Source organism: Notechis scutatus, chromosome 2 (genome assembly GCF_049901735.1).
Source record: "Notechis scutatus isolate UNSWTSFEM ecotype Mainland chromosome 2, rNotScu1.2, whole genome shotgun sequence".
In the NCBI taxonomy this organism is placed as follows: Eukaryota; Metazoa; Chordata; class Lepidosauria; order Squamata; family Elapidae; genus Notechis; species Notechis scutatus.
In genome coordinates this window covers 201,310,971-201,333,951 of record NC_142010.1, presented here as the reverse complement: position 1 = coordinate 201,333,951, position 22,981 = coordinate 201,310,971, and positions in this window count along the sequence as shown.

Here is a 22,981-nt window from a genome sequence, read left to right as displayed (position 1 = left end):
TATTTATTTGTTTGTTTATTTTATTTATTTATTTATTTATTTATTTAGTCAAACAATTATTAGGTAACAGGTATAAGTATAAACAGGGTTATAAATGAAATGGATACGAACAAGAAAAAAAGAAGCAATAGGACAGGGACTGTAGACACGTTTTGGAACGCTTATGCACGCCCCCGACATACCTCTTAGGAAAGGGGTGAGGTCAATAGTAGACAGTCTAATGTTGAAGATTTTGGGGTTTGGGGAAGAAACCATAGAGTCAGGTAGAGTATTCCAGACATTGACTACTCTGTTGCTGAAGTCGTATTTCCTGCAATCAAGTTTGGTGCGGTTTATCTTTAGTTTGTATTTATTTTGTGCTCTTGTATTGTTTTGGTTGAAGCTGAAGTATTCATTGATAGGTAGGACATTGTAATACACTGCTCAAAAAAAATAAAGGGAACACTTAAACAACACAATGTAACTCCAAGTCAATCGCACATCTGTGAAATCAAACTGTCCATTTAGGTAGCAACACTAATTGACAATCAATTTCACATGCTGTTGTGCAAATGGAATAGACAACAGGTGGAAAGCAGAGGCAGTTAGCAAGACATCCCCAATAAAGGAGTGGTTCTGCAGGTGGTGACCACAGACCACTTCTCAGTTCCTATGCTTTCTGGCTGATGGTTTGGTCACTTTTGAATGCTGGCAGTGCTTTCACTCTTGTGGTAGCATGAGATGGAGTCTATAACCCACACAAGTGGCTCAGGTAGTGCAGCTCATCCAGGATGGCACATCAATGCGAGCTGTGGCAAGAAGGTTTGCTGTGTCTGTCAGCGTAGTGTCCAGAGTATGGAGGCGCTACCAGGAGACAAGCCAGTACATCAGGAGATGTGGAGGAGGCCATAGGAAGGCAACAACACAGCATCAGGACCGCTACCTCCACCTTTGTGAAAGGAGGAACAGGAGGAGCACTGCCAGAGCCCTGCAAAATGACCTTCAGCGGGCCACAAATGTGCATGTGGCTGCTCAAACATGAGGGTGGTATGAGGGCCCGACATCCACAGGTGGGGATTGTGCTTACAGCCCAACACCGTGCAGGACGTTTGGCATTTGCCAGAGAACACCAAGATTGGCAAATTCGCCACTGGCACCCTGTGCTCTTCACAGAGGAAAGCAGGTTCACCAACACGGGAAATATCAAGTATTTCTTCAGGGGAGATGGTTGATGCTTGATTTTCTCTGATGATGTTTCGAACATTAGAGATGTCATCATTGTCATTGACCTCTAGACCAAATAAGATGGCATTTGGTCGCTTCCGTTCATGCTCAACAGCTTCTTTGATGAGGATGGGGATATCAATATTTGTAGGATTTGTTGTTTTTTGTGGATTGGGTTTTGGTTGCAGTTGTTGAGTAGAGATATGGTCTGTAGATCTTTGATGTTCATTTTTTAGTGCTGTCTCTTTTTTTTCAAGGTTTGCCAATCTAGTTTGTATAGCGTCCAAGGATGCTACAATGGTGTCAAGGGATGTTATACGTGTTTCAATGGTATCGACTCTTTCAAACAGGGTAATGTATTTTTCTAGTTTGGGTCTGCACGGCGGACAGAAATATGGAAAAGCATTGGCAGATGTTTTTAGGAATAGAGCCATTTGCTTGGGTAATCCTAAGCAATTATGGTAAGCGTAGTTGCTACAAAGAGAACATCTGATGTAATCTTCATTCTCCTTTAAAGATTCCTTACAAATAAGGCAAGAGCAAGAGTCTTGTGGTTCTTTAGTAGGGGCTTCTTTCTTTTTAGGTTGAGGTTTGACATTGGATTGTTTTCCTGGCATGGTGGGTTTGTTGAGATGGTTTGTTGATTAGGTTGTTCAATCAAATAAGGTATTGTGGTAATCAATAAAGTAATATCGTGCCAAACAGTCTATTATACTAATCACACTAGTCAATTAATTTAACTAATCAATAATCACCCTAATAATTAATTACACTAATCAATAAACACACTGGTCAATTAATTGTCCTAATCATTAATTTGCACTAAACATACTAATCATACTAATATTCAAAACAGTTAATCAAACTAATCAATAACCACTAGTCTATGATACTCTATAATAATATATTCCTCACTAATGATAAATAATTGTAAAAATTAATTAATCATTTCGTAAGATCAGTTAATCAATTAAACATATATTGGGAAAAAATAGGTCAGGAAGAGAATAATGGGAGGAAGAGGAGAAGATTTAGTTTGGATGGTCCTGGGGGGTATAGGAAGAGGGCATATATTAGGTTGGAAGTATAGATGAAAGTCTTTTGGCAGAATGTTACTCTTTACTCGTTTCTTCAGATCATCAGCTAGCGATCTTAGGGATTAGGTCTGTCTTCTCATAGATCCCCTTGTCTTTGGTCAGCGACCTTAGAAATTAGGCTACTGCTTGAATTAGCAGGGCTGCGCTCTGAGATCAGGACCTCCGATTTGGGATTTTATCCTTGGTAGCAGTATGTCTTTTAGGGCTACAGTCAGCAATAAACAAACAAGGCATTGTTTTTGTAAAGGTAGCTTATCTCTTGCACCAATCACTTAATTTCTTTAAATACTGAAAAAGAGGCTCCCTTTTTTTTTCAGTCAGAGAAGCAGGAAGAAGAAGAAGAAGAAGAAGAAGAAGAAGAAGAAGAAGAAGAAGAAGAAGAAGAAGAAGAAGAAGAAGAAGAAGAAGAAGAAGAAGAAGAAGAAGAAGAAGAAGAAGAAGAAGAAGAAGAAGAAGAAGAAGAAGAAGAAGAAGAAGAAGAAGAAGAAGAAGAAGAAGAAGAAGCATCGCCAAAAAAGCATTAAGAGTTGTTAACCTAATTTTGTGAAGCTTCTTCTCAGGTAACACTGTACTGCAAACCAGGGCATACAAAATCTTCACCAGGGAATACAGCTCATCTGCCTGGAATCCACACTGTATAACAGACATTAATACAATTGTGCGAGTCCAGAAATATTTCACGAGAAGAGTACTCTACTCCTCAGCTCGCAATAGAATACCTTATGCCATCAGGCTTGAAGTTTTGGACCTGGACAACCTAGAACTAGGCCGCCTACGGTCTGATCTAAACTTAATACATAAAATTGTCTGCCATAATGTCCTACCTCCTGTCAATGACTACTTCAGCTTCAACTGCAATAATACACAGGCAAACAATAGATACAAACTCAAAGTAAACCTCTCCAAACTCAATTGCAGAAAATACGACTTCAGTAACAGAGTGGTCAATGCCTGGAACTCACTACCTGATTCTGTTATTACATCTTCAAACCCCCAAAACTTTAACCTTAAACAGTCTACCACGGACCTCACTCCATTCCTAAGAGTGTAAGGGGGCATGCATAAGCACACTAGCATGCCTACCGCCCCTGTCCCACTGTTCCCTTTTATCCATTTATTCGTACTCGTTTATTATGTATATACTTATACTTGTTTATACTTATATGTTTATATGTTATGTTCATACTTATACTTGTTTTCTCATACATGCTTGACAGACAAATAACATAAAATAAAAATAAAATAAATAAATAAAATCTGAATAGGAACCTACTACTTTCTCTGAGGATAATAAGAAGATAGCAGGGTGTTGTTAAGCAGTGGCAACAGCTTTGTCTGAATTTAGCAGCTGAAAATATATGCACTTTTAAAGGCAAGGGCTTGCCCCACCCAGTGAAATGAATCTCTTATCTAATGCTATTTGGGATGGAGAAATAAATTTCTTTGCAAATGAAACACGTGGCATTTGAAACATCGTGTACATATATGCAGCTAGACATGTTCCTATGGATGTTTGCTCTTACACTGAGAAGAGCAATCTAAGAAGGTGTAGAACAGGGTTTCTCGACCTCGACAGCTTGACTTTGGCTTCTAGAATTCCTCAGTCAGCAAATAAGACCACTGTAATGTTTCTTCACTTTAACTGCAGGATCTTGTAAGATTTTAAAATATTCTGCCAGCATTTCATCAACTTTTTAATATATTTTTATTAATAATTTTCTACTTAGTGTTAGAGTTAGTTTGTGCTAGTGTCAGAATTAACATTTATATAGCTCTGCTTTTTGTTATATAGGCTCTCTGCTATCTTCTACATTTTTGCAGCTGAGATGTAGCAGCCATTGGAGGCTGGAAAAGAGGTTGAAGTGAGCAGCATATCAGTGTCTCTCATTTCCCTTCAAATATCCATCAAGAATAGAAGTGGCTTGGAAAAGCAAATAGCCAAGTTCAGACAGTACCAAGGACTCCAAAAGAATATAAAGTGGGTTTATTTTATCAAACTTAAAGTGAATATGTTGTTAACTCTGGTAACCAAATGGAATTTTGCTGACAACAGGGTTGAAAATGATGAGATTTTAGGGATTTGTTTATATGTAAATAAGAGGTGGGATATGGGAAGAAGAGGTCATTTGTTGTATGTTAAGAGGGGATAAATTACTAAATTTGTTTATACTTGTCATGAAGGAGGACATTATACATATATATATATATATATATATATATATATATATATATATATATATATATATATATATATATATATATATATATATATATATATATGTGATATATATGTGATCCTTGGTTATTCGGTTTTCTCCCACATAAGATTCAAAGTATCTAGGAAAATACGTTTACATAGGTCCCACTCGCCATCTTCAGGCTAGTGCTTTCTTAGTGCCAGTGCAAGCATATACATATACATATACACATACACATACACATGCATATACATATACATATACATATATGTATGGTATTCAGCTTTGTTCGGGTATTTTCCCATGTCATTATAGTTGTGCTTTTAAAGTTGTAGCAACGTTTCGGCAGAATCTCATCTGCCATCATCAGGCTTCTGTATTGTGTTCGTCTGTGAGTCAGACTTTTACAGTTGTTGTTCTGAGGTTTTCGCGGGTATTTGTATGTGGATCTTTGGTTATTTGGGTTTTCTCCTGCATAAAATTGGAAGTATCCTGGCGACGTTTCGACGAAATCTCATTCGTCATCTTCAGGCTTGTGTCTTCGGCTTTGTGCTTCTCGGAGTAATGTGAGCTTGCAGCTGCTTCTTCCTTTTAACTGCCAGTGGGGGTGCGACTTGACTGGGTGGGGGCTTGGCTGTGTTCTGATTGGGTGGGGGTGTGTTCTCATTGGTTGGGGGCCTGGCTGTATTCTGATTGGCTGGGGGGGGGGGGGTGTTCTGTTCAGTTGGGGGCTTGGCTGTGCTCAGGCTAGTCTTAGTTGCCAGGGGATTTGAGCTGGTGAGCTGTGATCCTGTTGTTTGGCTTTGCATTTGTGGTCGTGCCACATCTTCATGGTGGGCGTCAGTTCACTTTATGTATGGGTCGGAGGGTTTGAAGCGAGTAGTGATGCAGCTGCGGTACGGCTTCTGGTCCGTGGTCATGTCTCATTATCTGTGTGGGTGTGAGTCTGCTTTCTACATGGAAGTGTGGTGGTAGCATCTTGTGTGGCCCTCGTGGGTGTGGGTCTGGTGTCATTCTTCATGTTAGGTACTCGTCTGTTCATGAGGGCGGGTTTCCAAATGGCTGGTAGGCAGGAGGTGTCATCTCGTTTATTCATGCTGTGTGGGCATTTTTCTATCTCTATGGCTTCTCTGATTATTCTGTTGTTGAAGTGTTCAGTTTTGGCGATAGTTCTGGTATTTTTAAAGTCAATCTCATGTCCTGTGGCTTTGAGATGCTGGACCAGGGAAGAGGTTGGTTCTTCTTTTTTGATTGAGTTCTTGTGTTCTTCAAGCAGTGCACTGGCACGAAGCCGAAAGCACCAGCCTGAGGATGGCGAGTGGGACCTTGCCGAAACGTCACCAAGATACTCTTAATCTTACACGGGAAAAGACCCAAACACACATGTTCTTTTACTTTTTAGATTGTATTTAGCTTTTATTATTGTAACTGTAATTTTTAATTAATTACTATGAAATGATTTGTAAACAAACTTGATTTATAAATAAATCTGATCTGTTAGCAGAAGCTGCAGTGAGAGCTTGTAACTTAAAGGTCACAAATTTATTCTGCCAGGCTAAAATATTGTTTTAGGACACCTATTGATCTGGAAAATATAGCCTGTCTAAATGTCTGATTTGTTTGTTTTTCCTTGTTTTTAGTTCTCACTTGTTGCTAATATGGTGACGACAAGTTTTTCTTTTTCCTTTTTTCCTTATCCATTAATCCCTTGTTGTTCTTAGCTGAGTGTCAATGTTATAGTTGGACCTCATCAAGGATTATTTCAGAGTTTGCCAATTCTGAATTACATTCATCGGCCATTCCAAAAACAATAACAGAGATTAATTTCTCCCAAAAACGGCAAACATATTGAACAGGTGGCATCTTCTACTGCAATGGACTGCCACCAAGGTGGAAAGGATGTGATGGATGCTTTTCATGAAGAACAATTATTTAGATGAAATGATTTTTGGTGTAAGTTATTTGTAAATGTCATGTTGTCTGTTATGATCAGGATTATACTTATTTCACCATGAATTTACCTCATGTTTCTGAAACTCTGTACTAGACCACCAGAGTAAAAACAACACAAAACATTACTTTAAGCTCAGTGCTTTAGATCTGAAAGACTTTTTTCCAGTGCTCATTAGAGATTTGGTGAATCTCTATTTTTTGCTGTAAATAATCAAATTATTGTACCTCAAAAATAATGTCAAGCAGCCAAGTCAGAGTACTACATTATCATCTACCTGAAATTCAAGCGAAACCTGAATGGGAAATATTTGAAAATACTGCATCCTTGCCAGGTACAAGGGCAGTTTTCAAAGATCATGGGTAGGACTCTTTTATTTCCCAATTATACTCAATAAAGATGATTCTCAAATAAGCCTGCTAAATCCATGAGTATTAAATCAACCAACTTGCCCTGGCGAAAATGGATTGTGCCTTTGGCTCACACCTGGCACACCAAAACTACACATTTGACACTGTTTGTAAGTTAACAACCTATCAGGTTATACCAACAGCACAAAATGGAGACAGATCTTGGCTGTTTTTGCTCTTTGTGATTGTACTATGCAAGGAGTAAAGCAATTGCTGTTTAGTTGCATAGCATTTTTCTTTAACATACATTATCTTCCTTTAGCTCTTGTGAGATTGCTGGTATATCCAAAGCAATGAGCACATGTTAACAGCCAAGCTAACCTCAAGTTACATAGACATTTAATGTGACATTTGCCCATTTTATAACCTGTTCATTGTCATATAATACTGTCCTCTCCCGCTGAACTTTCAAAGTGCAATACAGCAAGAAGGGCCCTTGCTTTACATAGGCAACCCACAGATGCCTATGTACTGCAGAAATCCTCAGCAGCTAAAGCACATGTGGTCAAACACTTTATAAAATACTTGCAGTGTTGTTAGACTACATAGCTCATGTTGAGGAGGAGAGCCTTTGGGGGATTAGGCAGCATGGGTCAAGCTCAAGTGGGGAACTGGAGGAAGGGCCACCCTGGTTCTTTTACAAATAATTTAAAGCAAGAGAATAGATATCTGAAAAGCCATCTTATGAGCTAGAAACACAAGGGATAAATAATAACCTCTGAATTGTGAGAGGATTGTTTTACATTTGCTGAGAAGAACAAAAGATCCTGTTAAAAACAAATGGCTGGAGGGCCAAATGATTGTAGAGTTCACTCAGGAAAGCCTCTGATGCTTTTAAAGATTGGTCTGCTTGACTAATACATTTTAATCCTTTTTGTAATCCCAGACAAGGCTTCTTTCTCTCACTGCTCAACTACCCTTTCTTTCTTTCTCATTGCCATTCAGTTTTATCTCTCCTCTCTTTATTTCCTTGGTATAGTTCCCGAATATTCTACTACTCCTTTTCTTTCTGTTTCTGATGGAAAGAAAAAAAAATGTTCTCTGCATGGAGGTGTTTTATGTATATAAGAGAAGGATTGGGATATGAAGATAAGGAATCAGTTCATTTTATAAATGGGCTTCTTATTTTATAAGTTATTCATCCTACTTATACCTAAAGTCTTTGGTCAAAGTTTAGCAACAGCAACAGCATATGCTAGTCTAATCTAGTTGACTGGGGAATTCTGGACATTGAAGTCCACAGGTCTTAAAGTCACCAAGGTTGGACACCCCTGCCTTAACTGGTGAAATTCTTATTTTCTAAAAGACTCGAGTGCTTGAGTCATACCTGGTATAGCATCCTATATGATTAACATCTTTGACAATAGAAGGAACTTTCCAACTATTATGAATTGTAGACATGAACAGATTAACTCAGATCCCTACCTATCACATGCTGCCATTTCACCATTCAAAATCTGCAACCTCTTTCCAATCGATGAATTGAAATGAACTTACCAACAACCAGCCTTCATCAAACTGGCAGCCAAGAACTGTTGGACAACATTTAGCTTGAGAACATAGAAACAAGATCTTTGAAATACAGCCCTGGTTCTAACATGTTGCATACGAGCCCATCTGCCACACTGATTACACACAGATACACATGCATGCACCCCTCCGAAATTCCACATGTTGAAATACTGTTCAGAGCATTCATCCCATTTTCCAATGATTGGGACGAAAGTAGGTTAGTAGAGTGTGTTGCTAGGAGACCAATGTCAGCGTCATCTCTGACCTTGGCAGGGTATAAAGAAATTGTATAGATTTATTGAGCTCAGTGGCACATTGTCTAAAGCTTCCGTGATAGCTGTTATTCTCTCTTTCTCTCTGCCGTTGCTGACACGCACACAGTCGCTTGTACAGATGTACATATAGGATATGAAAAGCCACATTCCCCAACCTCCTTCCTCACCATACAAAAGAAGCCACTGCCTCTCTCATGTCTGTGCTATATTTTTTATGATACTTGATAAAATACTTCATAAAAGCCACGCCAAGAATTCTCACCTCTTTTACCCCCATTTTTATTCCAGCTTGTGTAGCAGGTGGGGTGAGGAGATGACAACTCGTAGCCTATCAGCCTCGTGCAATCCCCAGAGCACCCTTTTCAGCAACCCAGAATGCAGTTCTAAAATTGGGGTGCGGGGGGGGGGGGAGAATAACATTTGTAGGGAAATTTCACCTGCCCCCCAAAAAGAGCTGTAATGGAAGCTGGGAGTCTTTAAAATGCAACTTAATCCCATTTTTTTGCTTAAAATCCCAGACCATCTTCAAAAGGTTCCATATCACAGGGGTGAAATTAAGCTATTTTGTCACTATATTTTGGCAGCATGATTTGGGGCTAGTTGTGGGAGTAGAGAAAGAAGTTGGAATTTTTTTCCCCCAGGGACCTCTTGTTCCCATTTTCATCTTCAATCTCTCTCTCTCTCTCTCTCTCTCTCTCTCTCTCTCTCTCTCTCTCTCTCTCTCTCTCTCTCTCTCCCTCTCTCTCCCTCTCCCTCTCCCTCTCCCTCCCTCTCTCTCTCTCTCTCTCTCTCTCTCTCTCTCACACACACACACACAGAAATCTATCTATCTATCATCTATCTATCATCGACAGAAAGAGAGATAGAGAAAAGACACACATAGAGAGATTGTGTATAGTAAGACTTACTACATCCCTCCTGCAGACTAGGGGATCAAATTGTAGTCCCCAACTCAAGAAAAGCTGCCCAGCTCTACTATATAATAATATACATATTATTTATCATCCCATAAAGCATATAAATGGAACACATTGATTTTGCTGTCATGTTCAGCTCTGGACCCATATGGTACATACCTGAGATGGCTGACGTTTCAAAACATACAGGCCTTGTAAGACATTGATTTGGATATTTTTGGCATCACATCAACATTGTTCTTAAGCAACGGAAGGACCCTATTGCACCAGAGATCCTTAGATGAAAGCAATGAAATTAATATTAAAATGTATATTGCCACAATGTGTCACTGACAGGACTGTGCCGTGCAACTCCTGAAAATGTGTGATAGACCTGCTTTAGTAGGGCTGCCTCAAATCCTTTTTTTTTTTTTTTTTTTTAAAAAAGTGGCACATGCAATCTTCCCCTTTTTATTTTTTAAAAACAGCCATGTTTTTCCCAAGTTTTCATAATTGCTTTGGTAGTTGCTCCTGGCTGTTTCTGCATACATGTGAATTGTTCTGCTTTGCTGGGAAGCAGGGAAAAAAGTGAAGTGGTTGTGCGTCACTTGCTATGGAGACAGCTCCTGCAACTGCCTAGAAAGAGATGTGACTGCTTAAATTACTAAAATAAAAAAAAAATGCTTTGTATGCCCTGTTAAATTTTGAGGAATGCCTCTTTCAAAGTATTTGAACAGTCCTAAAGTTTTGTGATGTGTAAGAGAAATGCACTGCAAATATGTATTTTCTGTATGCTTGTTGCCTTGATTCAAATGAGTTGCCTTGATTCAAATTAGTATTCTTAGAGTTTAAATATTACTTTAGGTACTATTGAGCGCTATGTCTTCTCTTCTCTTCTCTTCTCTTCTCTTCTCTTCTCTTCTCTTCTCTTCTCTTCCCTCCCCTCCGTTCCCATTTCCTCCTCTCCCCTGCCCTCCTCCTCTCCTCTCTCCTTCTCTCTCTTCTCCTGTCCCCTTCCTTCTCCTCCTCTCCTGTTCCCTCTCCTCCTATCTTCTCCTTTCCCCTTCTCTTCTTCTCCTCCCCTTCCTGTCCCATCCCCTCTCCTCTCCTCCTTCCCCCATCTCTTTATTTAAAAGATTTGGGTGGCTAAAAGCAGAATAATAACAACTATAAAAAAATCTTAAAACATAAAAACATAAAACTAGAACAAAACCCAGTGCGTCAGTCATGGTCTTGGTATACTCTATACCAATTTCAGCCATCCTTACTTTCTCTAAAAAGAAGTCTTGGGTGAACTCATACAACAGGTGAAAAACTGGGACTGTTATATAGATAAGCAGTGATTTAAATTTACATATAAAATCCAATAATCTTGGAATTACACCCCCCCCCCCCCAAATTCCCTTGAATACTTAAAATTGGAATTATTTGCAACATGCTTGATTGAGGAACTTCACTGATGGATTGCATTCTGATCATTATATTACTTTTATTGCATTACATAAGGTGACGTACTGGTGTAGTCTCACCTCATTCAGTCTCAATAGTGCAGGGGTAAGCTGCACGCTGATGAAGTTTCCATAATATAACTGTTGTACTGTGGGAAGCTCAACTTGGTGGCTTCCTATCTGATTTTCACTGTCACTCAATAGTTCTGGGCAGGAGGGAGGCTGATTTCAAATACAGTGGGTCCTTATAGAAGCTTAGGCCCCCTGCTGAGTGTTGTGGCCCAGTCCCTGAAGCAGAAACAGCACTTATGTACAGGCAGATGCAGTTTCATCCAGAGATGTTGGCCATCAGGATTTCATCTTTGGTCTGCAGGCACCATCAGGGATGAAACAATTTGTTGTTATATTGTATGTTGTATATGAAAATGGTAATTGTTCAATAACACAGCATTGGTAGTTCATGGCAGGTCGTGAAATTAGTTCTGCTATATCAATCCTCGCTGACTATTGAATGTAAAGAACTGAAAGTATAAAAGAGATGCAAATGGTACTTCAACACTAACCCAAATTTAACCAGATTATTTTGACAGGTGGCCCAAATACCACAAGTGATGCTATTTCTCCTCCTTCTCCTCCTCCTTCCCCTCCTTCCCCTCCTCCTCCTCCTCCTCCTCATGCCTCATACCTCATGCCTCTTTCTTCATATACAGCAATAATAAAATAATTATAGCTATTTCCTGCACCCAAAATCTACTGACTGGGTGTTTCATTCTGCCCAATACTAGGCCCAGCCTTTTAATGTTGTTCTTAAGCAGAAAACTCCACAAATTAAGCAGAAGTGACAACTATATTAAATGGAAATTCACTAGGAATTTCCTCTCTGAGGTCTCATTGATGGTCCTCAGCATACCACCAAGGATTGTATCGTCTGTATCTTCAATGGGTTTTCTATGTATCTTTAGACCCCAGCCATTCTGTTCTGGGTAGGAGCAAAAGTTGCTCAATGACTTACATAGACCAGAACAGAATACTTTACCTGTCCAAGTGTGATTAGACACACAAGGAATTTGTCTCTGGTGCTGAAACTGTTGGTGTACATATATTATGCAAAGCAACAGACTAATAATATCATAATAATAATAACATGAATAAGTGGAGATGGTAAAGAAGATAAGAAGGATAATAATAATGCTACAGCCATACAACATGAGTAAATGTACATAGATATTAGACAGACCTGTGAGAATTAGGTGTTCAGCGGAGTGATGGCATGAGGGAAACTGTCCTAGTTGTTTTGTCATTTAATGCCTTCTAAAGGGGAGGAATTAAAACAGGTTGTGTTATGTCCAGGATGTGAGGGGTCTGTAGATATTTTCTTAGCCCTCCTTCTGGCCTGTGAATTTATACATGTTCTCAATGGAAGGCAGGCTGGTTATCATTGTTCTTTCTGCAGTCCTATCTATCCATTGGAGTCTGTACCTGTACTATTTGGTTGCTATACCTAACCAGACAGTTATATCTTAAAATATCCGAGGACTGAAGCAGGAACCTAGGAACAGTAATGTGGCATTACCAGATATCCACAGGTCAAAGGGCTTCTTTCTGGATATGTGCCCCATATCCAATCAAATCAAAGTTAAATGAGGTTATACCAATGCAACTGATGATTCAACACCCAACACAAGAAACTGGGACACTGTGTTTAATGAGAATAAATTTAAATTTCTTTGATGTTTCTGTGTGGTATAGAATGGAAGCCTCCAGGGTCCAACCTATTCCTTCTTAGTTACAGTAGCTTTGTTAAATAAGCAAATAATCAGTTACCTGGATTGCATATCTGCCATGCATTAGCACCTTTTTTCTTAAAAGAAAAACACCACTGCCTTTTACTCAGAGATGTTTTATATTAGACAATTAGCTACACTGGAACCAATGTTTAAAAAGGTGTTATGGAAATGTCTCATGACTGCAAATGTAAATAATTTGATTTTTGTTTTAAAGTAGTACACAGAATTTTGTTACCTGGTTTTCAAGAGAATTGTGTTAAAAAATAAAGAGAAAGTCTGCCTTATGATATCTTGCCATTCATGAGACATAAATATGTATTGGTGTTCAGAAAGGAAGAAAGAAGAGCTCTGAATAAATGTCTAATTTGAAGATTACAAGAAGGAGAACTGTAAGTTGAAGTGGCGGGGGGGGGGAGCAAAAAGCACGGAGCACGGAAACTGTTTTGAAAGATATTTTCATAAATTTGGTGGCTCAACTTGCTGAGGCCAGCAGTTTCAGACTGCTGCCTCTGAAGGAGAGTCAATTTTCATTTCAGTCACAAAACGATGTTATTTGTTTAAGGGAGAGATAAGAAAATAGAACAGTGATATTCTGTAATTGTTCCAACACCCAGCAAGCTTTATTCTGGTTACATAACGGAGCTATGTAGAATTCAATATATGGGCTTTTGCTTTCTATTACCCAGACACACAGACTGTACAGTAGTGCAGTGACATACTAGTGACACTTTGAAAACATCAAATATTTTTCTTCCTATTGTTTTCAATTTGGCCATTGTCACATTTAACAGTGAGTTGATTTTATAATGTTAGTTTTTTATTAAATATTTTATGTCACTTTATTCATTTTTTTAACGCAGTTCTTAGTGCTTTCTGAGTTTGGATGTTGTTTTCTTATTGTAGACGTTTCATTACCCAGCTAGAGAACATCATCATGCCCCGATTATGTCACTAGTTTGGGTAATGAAATATCTGCAAGAAAACAACCAAGCTCAGAAAGCACCAAGGACCCCTCCTCTCAACCTGGGAACCCTTGTCAGTGACTGGCCTAAAGTCATCAAATGAGCTTCCAGGGTTGATACTGGACATGGACTTGGATCTCAACACCTGAGTCAGAACACAACACTGGCTCTCATTTTATCTCTTGCTAAAGTCAACATACCGGATGTGAACTCCTTCATTGTCTGATGCTAGGGGAAAGTCGATGTCGAGGGGATCCCAACTGATGATGGAAAACCCTGGCTTTTGTTGAACAATTCAAAGGAATCTTCCCTCCTTACCTCTACCGCCATCATCAGTGGCTCAGGTGGACTGTTGGTTTTGATATGGTTTTCTTAGTTGCCTCTGTCTGCTCATGCCAACAAAAACAGAGCCCATGAGACTTTCTCCTGGGTGAAACTATAAGTGGATGAAGCAATGGACTGTGGTATCATTCAAGTTTTCTTAGGTCAACACAACATGATAGAGAAGAATTACAGGTAGTCCTCAATTTACAACAGTTTGTTTAGTATCCACTCATAGTTACAGCAGCATTGAAAAAAGTGTCATGCCCTTGTTAGAGTCAGACTCTGAGGGAGAGGAGGAACAGCTGACAGGGAGTGGAGGTGTGGCTCCAGAGGTTATGGAGGAGGCTGGGGAAGGGTAGACGCCGGCTGGGCAGTCAGAGGAAGAACCAGGCCCATGCCTTCTTCATCCTAGGACATGAAGGGAGAAACAGAGAAGGAAACAACTTGGCTTACGAGAGAGGAAGCAGCCATGATCCCACTCATTGGTTGCAGCTGGGAAGAATAGTATATAAGAGAGACAGTTAAAACACAAAGTTGCCAGAAGCAAAGTGTGTGTTATTTTGGGTTGAAGTTATCTTGGTTGGCGTCCTTCCAACAGACTGTGCCTTGTTATCTCATTGAAGTTGGTAATTACTTATCCTGGTCCATTGTGGAAATTGCTTCATTGTAGTTTGTTTTAGTTTTTTATTTCACCTCTATCTGCTCATTAAGTTTGGACTGTATTGCTTTCTTTTGAAGACTATTTTTGAGTACGTTTTATCTCCAACTGAGAATTATTGAACAGTAGGGCCACGTTGGAGGCATTAAAGGACATTTATTTACATTTTGGGTTTTGTTACGTTTGTGTTACACTCTGGGTCATCACAAAAAGTGACCTATGACCTTTTTTCACACAAGTGTTTCAGCAACTCCATGGTTATTTGATCAAAATTCAAATGTTTGGCAACTGACTCCTGGAGTCATGTGATCACCTTCTGTGACCTTCTGACAAGTAAAAGCAATTAGATTAGAGCTGGAAGGGACCTTGGAGGTCTTCTAGTCCAACCCCTGCTCAAGCAGGAGACCCTATGCCATTTCAGACATGCAACAGTCCAGTCTCTTCTCAAAAACCTCCAGTGATGAATCACTCATAGTTTAAATTAATTTAAATTTAATTTAAACCCACAATGGGGAATCCAGATTCACATAACTGTGTTAATAACTAACAATTCACTTAACAACTGTGTCAAGAAAGGTCATAAAATGGGTCAAAACTCACTTAACAACCATCTCATTTATCAACATAAATTTTGGGCTCAATTGTGGTCATAAGTCAAGGACTAGCTGCATTTCATTTCTGTGGTAGAAAAGATATCATTTCTTACTCTGGGATGCTGCAAAAAACAGAAATTGGATTTGAGGATTGTTTTATTTATTTATTTATTTGATTTGTCAATCGCTTACAAGATAATAGGTATATGTATAAACATAGTTATGAATATATGAACTGGATACATATGAGAAAAATAAAAAGAAACAATAGGACAGGGACGGTAGGCACACTGGTGTGCTTATGCATGCCACCTACAGACCTCTTAGAAAAGGGGTGAGGTCAATAGTAGACAGTCTAAGGTTAAAGTTTTTGGGGTTTGGGGAAGAAACTGCAGAGTCAGGTAGAGTATTCCAGACATTGACCACTCTGTTGCTGAAGTCGTATTTCCTGCAATCAAGTTTGGTGCGGTTAACCTTGAGTTTGTATCTATTGTGTGCTCTTGTATTGTTATGGTTGAAGCTGAAGTTTTCATTGATAGGTAGGACATTGCAATGTATAATTTTATATGCTATACTTAGATCGGACCGAAGGCAGCATAGTTCTAGGTTTTCTAGATCTAGAATTTCGAGTCTGATGGCATAAGGTATTCTGCAATGAGTAGAGAAGTGGAGAACTCTTCTTGTGAAATATTTCTTGAATTTCTCAACTGTGTTAATATCAGATACGTAATGTGGGTTCCAGACTGATGAGCTGTATTCAAGTATTGGTCTAGCAAATGTTTTGTATGCTCTAGTTAGTAGTGTGATATTACCAGAGAAAAAGCTACATAGGATTAGGTTAACAACTCTTAACTCCTTTTTGTCTATGTAGTTACAGTGGGCTCTAGCACTTAGATCATTAGAGATGAGTACTTCACGGTCCTTGACAGAGTTTGGATCATCAACTTTGATGATCCAAATTGTGTGCTTGCTTGTTCCACATATATGTGAAGCTTCTGAACAGATCTGAACAGATCTCTCCAAAAAATATCTATTCAGCAATGACAGAGATGCAAGTCATCTATTCCCACCAAAAGGTGGGAGAAAATTAGACCTGGAAAATGCTTGCCATGCTGTGTCTCTCAAGGAATCAGTTTTTTTCTACTTAAAAGATGGGTGAATTGGTCTCCATGATATTTGTACCTAGGCTGGGCCTTCTAAATGTATTGGGACTCTAATAGGGGAAATTTGCAAGCCAAAGTCCTTCACCGCTGGAGATTTATACAGATTTCTCCTGAATAAGTAGTGAAGATAAACACAGACACACACACTTTGGACTTTTCTTCCTCATATCTTTAGAATACTCATTGTGCGCGAGGACACAATGTAACGCCATTCTTCTAGCACGTGTACCAACAAATGCTGAAAACAAAAGTCTCCAAGTGATTCACTGCACCCATCCTTCAAATACAGTCGTTGTGATGCAGGCAAGAATTTAAGAAACAGCAGCATCCCATTTCAGCAGCTGCTGTCTACTTTCTTGGCTCAATTTTGCCTCAGCTTTTCTTCCGCAGCACATGGCTCCCTTCAACTCTGCTGCCATTATCGTCTTCGTCGAGGGAAATACACTAGGCAAGTCATGGTGGCTGCATGAGAGCTGGGGGTTAAGAGGTGGCAAGGGTCTCAGGTGGCCTCTGGGTTCATGTGTCCTCCACAGACACCTGCGTCCTGCCTTTGTGACGATCCTCAGAGAGTGACCCCTGTTCCTGAGCTTGGCTGCCTGGTTTATCACAAAGTTGACCTTGCCATCGGCTACTAAATCAAAAACACTGTTATGAAAGAATGCTATCTACCACGAAATGTAAGCTGAAAATTCACACACACAAAAAAACCACTTGTGCCTTTTTATTTTATTACTGACGGAACATTTTCCCCAGAAATATGGATAGGTTTGACAGGTTTGACTGATGTTCTCCATACAGTAGCTGACTCTAATAGAGAGGGCCTATACAGAAATCCGATTTATTTTTTTTCAGCTATTATATTGGAAAGGTAAAATCTGGTTCTCCTTTTGTTTGCATGGAATAATAAATAAATAAACAGCCATGATTCTGCTAAAAATACCAGCCCAGAGTTTCATCACAAAACTATTTGATGTTAAATTGATAGAAATAATAGGAATATAATCTCTGAATAATCTCTAAAGGCTATAGAAATAAGGATAAATAGTAGACAAATCACTGCAAAATTAGAAACCTAGAAGCTGTGTGTGTGTGTGTGTGTGTGTACCTCTTTGTGTTGAAGAGGGGTTATTTCTGGATAAGATGCTTAACAGCCCAGACCAGGCTGGCTGGAAGCTAAAGAAGTTAAAGTTGAAAGTATCTGGTTATACCAACCTGAGGGTAGAGAGTTCAGTTTAAAATGAGCAATGTTAAAACCTGATTACTGAATATCTGGACATTTTGCTCTTAAATAAAGCAAAGTCATCTTAAAAAAGTGGAAGGCCTAGCGTAGGACCCAGCAGAAGCCTAAGGATCCCTCTCAGGCTTTGTGGGATTTAAAGATTATTATGCTAGGGAGGCCTTCTTCTCTCAGACCGTGTAGGAGTAATTGCACTGTCTTGTTAAGGGTATGTGTTTGCATGTAATACTTTTAATGACCAGTTAAAGTTTGCCCAAGGAGAAAAGTAATAATCGGTGCCTTGGGTAGCATGACAGGAGAGCAAGGAAATATTTGTGCAGATAGTCTTTAACTTATGACCGTAATTGAATCCACAATTTTAAGCGTGATTTGTGATGGTCATAAAATAGGTCACAATGTGACCACACCTGAGATGTGACCCCTTTTTGTGGTGGTGTAGAACACGTAGTCTCCCAGCTTCTAGCCTGGTGCCTTAACCAAACTAGACCAAACTACCTCTGGTTTAGATATCCAACTTGAAAGGTTGTGGAGATGGGTTCTGTCTTATAGGGGGAGAAACATTTCAAGAAGTACTCTCTACTTGGCTCTTGATGTTTTTTTTTACAGTCTAGTTATTGGCTTTATCTCAATATACTTTTTATTTTGTACAATTCACACTACTCTACATAATGCCTCTTCCTCTATTTTTCCCCCCACATAAAAGCCATGTAAGATGAACTAGGCCAGGGGTCCCAAATTCAAATCCTGCCAATGCGCAAAGGCAGAAAGATTGGGGAACTCCAGGTTAGGCTGAAGAAAAGGGCCCCAAGTCAACAGCCAGCTTCCTTGCTCTATTCCTTGCTCTATTAACATATTTTAATTAAAGGCATAAGCTTTGTGAGCTATAGCTGTAGCTCACTTCATCATGAAATGCAGTCTTCTGGTTTAACATTTTTATTGCGTTATAGAATAAAATAAGATACAAAATACAAAAGTAAATAGGAAAACTGTGGGAAGGATAAGAGGGAAGAGAAGTGAGGAAGGATAAGAAAAGAAAAAGAAACATTGACTTCCAATTCTTTCTGTTGCCGTAAAATAAGGCATTAACATCAAATCACAACTTTTGTTTTTTCATAATAATATGAACAAGCTATTTCTATAAAGATCTATCAATCTAATCGGTAAAACCCAAAATCAGAGTTAGCCAGCTTCCGTGCTTAAGGGAAGACTGGTTTCCAGTTCAGCATCTTAGTCACTGTATCAAACTGGTTCTCTTAATGAAAAATATTTGGTGGGAATTGACAAGATTTTGTAGAAAAGTGGTGAATTATGGTTCAGAAAGTCTTTAACCTCTATAGACCTGATCATTTTAACGTTAGTGTTGTTTACTTGCAATGCTCTCAAATTAAACTTTCCCTAGAATTTCCCAGCCCTCTGTGAATATCCCGAAATTAATAAAAGGAACATTATAGTGGTCATTTCCCCATTCCCTTTTGGAACAAAACAGTCCGACTCTCTCTATGTGTTTGTCTGTATATTCAGGGTAGCATTGTGGTCAGTGTGCCATCTCTTTCTCTACCAAAACACAAACAGGGCAGATAATTAATTTGAATACTAGAGAATTCTGAGCAGCAAGATTGTTAAACAATTAGGGTTAAAACATGGTGGTGCTGATAGCCTGGAGCCCAAAGGATTATAGTGTGGAGAAACCTCTTGCCAAACACATCACATGCTTTCCCATATGAAGGAGATGGAAGTTGTGTTAATTTGCAGAAAGAATTAAAGTATGGATGCAAGCAGTGGGTGTTGGAAGAATACACAGAAGCTAGAAAGACAAAGTGCAATTGTGTTACTCCTGAGTGTTTTTTTAAAAGTTATTCTAAAATAAAAATTTTTTAAAAAAACCACCCTCTATTTTTAGAGTTTCAATCTTGCAGATCAGAATTCTCATTTCAAAACATAAAAGAAGTAACGCTCCGTTTATTCATTCATCCTCTTAGTAAACCACCCGGGCAGGGAATCATAAAAGTGTATCAAAACATAACCAATCTGAATCATAAGTATGCGGCTTGAAGGAACCAAAACTACAAATATTTCTGGATCCCACAGGAGTTCAAATTTACAGTAATATTCCCTAGATATTTCCCGCATTCAAGCTGACCTGCATGAGTTATAACATGGTGATAAATAAGGGGTTACAGCTCGCAACGCTGTATCACAATGAATCCTTCAGATCACATGTCTGAACATCTATAATTGAGATATTTGTCTGAACACAGCGTGAGCGTTTCCCAGCAAGCTTTACCACATCCCAGCCAAAGTCTCTCATTAACACCGAAGCACACACAGATCTGGAGAGAGAAGAGTCACCAAGTCCAATCAGTTGAAAGAGATCATCACCTTGTATAAAGAGACAATAACAGAGCAAAATCAGCTGTGTCGAGCGCTCCCTGAATAGCCTCACTGGAAAACACAGAGCACACAGGTTAGCACCTCCTCATGTTGCATCTGCGAGCAGATTAGCACTCAACAGCAGAAGAAACGTGCCAGAAACTAGAAAATCTGTATAATGTTACCTGCTCCTTGAGATAGTTGCTTATTCAGCTTTCTCTGGTAGCTTCCAAAATAATAAGCCTAACATATACATGACAAATCAATAGTGTATACAACTCATAAATGGTGATCACAACCATCTGATTAAAGCCTTCTGTATGTGAATTGACATCAAAGGAGCGGGATTTCAGGAATGAGGTCGCATAATCCCCATCTTGATGTTTTGTACCGCTAACACTGCAGGTACTTTTGGTGAGCATTCTTTCTGCAGTCACAATGCAATAGCCCGGGGGTGTCAAATTCACAGCGTCACTCCGCGTCACGTTACTTATCAGGACTTTTTCCCACTTTGCTAAATCAGGCACGGCCGTGGCTCGTGTGTGAGGCATCTGGCCCGCGGGCCGGGAGTTTGACAGCCCTGGAATAACTAGTGCTATAAAGTGGCAGAGACAGCAAGTCATTTCATTGTGCGTGTCACTTACCGTTGTCGAGATAGTTATCTATTCATCCTTGAGCTGGCCCAAAGCAATGCTAACAGGAAAAGAGTGCTGTCTCAATCGCCTATTCATTTCTTGCCTCTATTATAGAAGGGTCAGTATTTGGATCTGAAGCAGGCAAAGAGGCTTCAAATCCAACATTCTGGATGCTCTTACTTATTCTTGGCTTAAAGCGAAATAGGTGTAAAAAAGGCCTAAGTAGGAAAGATAGATAGATAACCTTTATTGCCATTTTTTTTTTACTGTGGCCACACTGGCACACATTAAAAAGAAAATTCTGTTGCCTGCTCTCAAAAGTGTACACATACATAACAAACTCACTCACTCACTCACTCACATACACACCAGTGGTGGGATTCATTTTTTCTACTACCGGTTCTGTGGGTGTGGCTTGGTGGGTGTAATGTGGCTTGATGGGCATGACAGGGGAAGGATACTTTGAAATCCCCATTCCCTCCCCACCCCACTAACCTGCTTTCTACCTCCGTTCTCCTATGCAGGGCGACAAAAGAAGACCCAGCCGATCAGCTGGGACTCGGGAGGCACAGAATAGATGGTGGCAGGGTCAGTCAGAGGTGGTATTTGCTGGTCCTCTGAACTACTCAACATTTCCGCTACCGGTTCTCCAGAACTGGTCAGAACCTGCTGAATACCATCTCTGACACACACACACACACACATATAAATACACACACGGATACCATGAAGCTTCCTCCCAGAAGGTAACAAGGAAAACAGGATATGAAAAGTGAAAAGGTTGTGTAGTGACCCAGACAATACTGTGGACCCTAGTCAAGCATGAATGGAACTTAGGTAATGAATTGCTAATAAGGGAACAAAGACCAGTAGAAGATTGGCTAAAATGGAGGCTGTCTATCTAGCCCACAATGCCCAAAAGACACTTCTGAACACAACCACGACTGGCCACCAGATTTCAAGAGACTTTTTTCATAGGGTACAATTAATGCTGACTCATGGATAGAGGCAGAGGGAATTGGAGCAAGGGAGAAAATTCATGTGCTTAGGGATCCAGAAAGGGTCTGAGTGCTCTGGTGGATCATAAGCTGAAAGTCAATAATGTGATGCAGTTTGAAAAAAAAAATCCCAAATTCAATTCCAGGCTGCACCAAAATCAATACAATATCAGGATCAAGAAATGTTGTCATTTCTTTCTATTTGAGTTGGTCAGCCACACTTAGAAGAATGTCTCCAGTTCTCAGCACTGCATTTTAGGAGGGACATTGACAAACTGGAATGTGCCCAAAGGAGAACAGTTAAATTGATAAGGATGTTGACATGAAAAAAAAAGTTATTAAGTGCAGTTAAAGGCAGAGATCTCTATACTTGGCAACTCCAAGACTCTAAGACTTGTGGACTTCAACTCCCAGCTAAGCTGGTTGAGGAATTGGAAGAAAAGATTGCCATGGGAAGTCTTAAGATTGCCGTAGTTGTTTTAAAATATCAGAAGGCATTTATCTGGTTATTTAAATTGGTCCAGAAGACAAGACAAGAAACAATGGATTAAATCTATTAGGAAGTAGATGTCACCTGGACATTAGGAAAAGTTTGCTAATAATAACAATTATATAACAATAGTACAACCTGCTTTGGGTTATGGTGAACTCTGCTTTGATGAAGGTGTTTAAACTGCTTGGAAAGCCATTGGTTGGAGGATATTATAGCAGGGGACTTCTGCTCTGAGCAATGGTCTGGATTAGATAACCATTAAGCTTTCTATCGGAGCTGTGGTGGCACAGTGGTTAGAATACAGTACTGTAGGCTGCCTGCAATTTGGCAGTTCGAATATCACCATGTTCAAGGTTCAGCCTTCCATTCTTCCAAGGTTGGTAAAATGAGGACCCAGATTGTTGGGGACAATATGCAGGGGTGGGTTTCTACCGGTTCTGTCCACCTCTATAAAACTGGTAGCTCTGAAGAGCAGCAGACATAGAACCGGATCTATGTCTGCTGATGTTTTTGCCCATCTGCCCACCCTTACCTGACCTTTATTTCCTGATTTTTCAACTTCAGCTGCCAGGCGAGGCACAGCTGCAGTTAAAAAAGCAGGAAAAAAGGGCTTTTTCAAAGGCTGCTTCTCTGCACGCAGCATGCTGATAACGATTTACAGGCGTGCTAGCGCAGCGTGCAGGGAAGCACATCGTAAATCACTGAACCTCATAAATCATTGAACCAGTAGTTAACTCTGTCGGATCCCACCCCTGACAATATGCCAACACT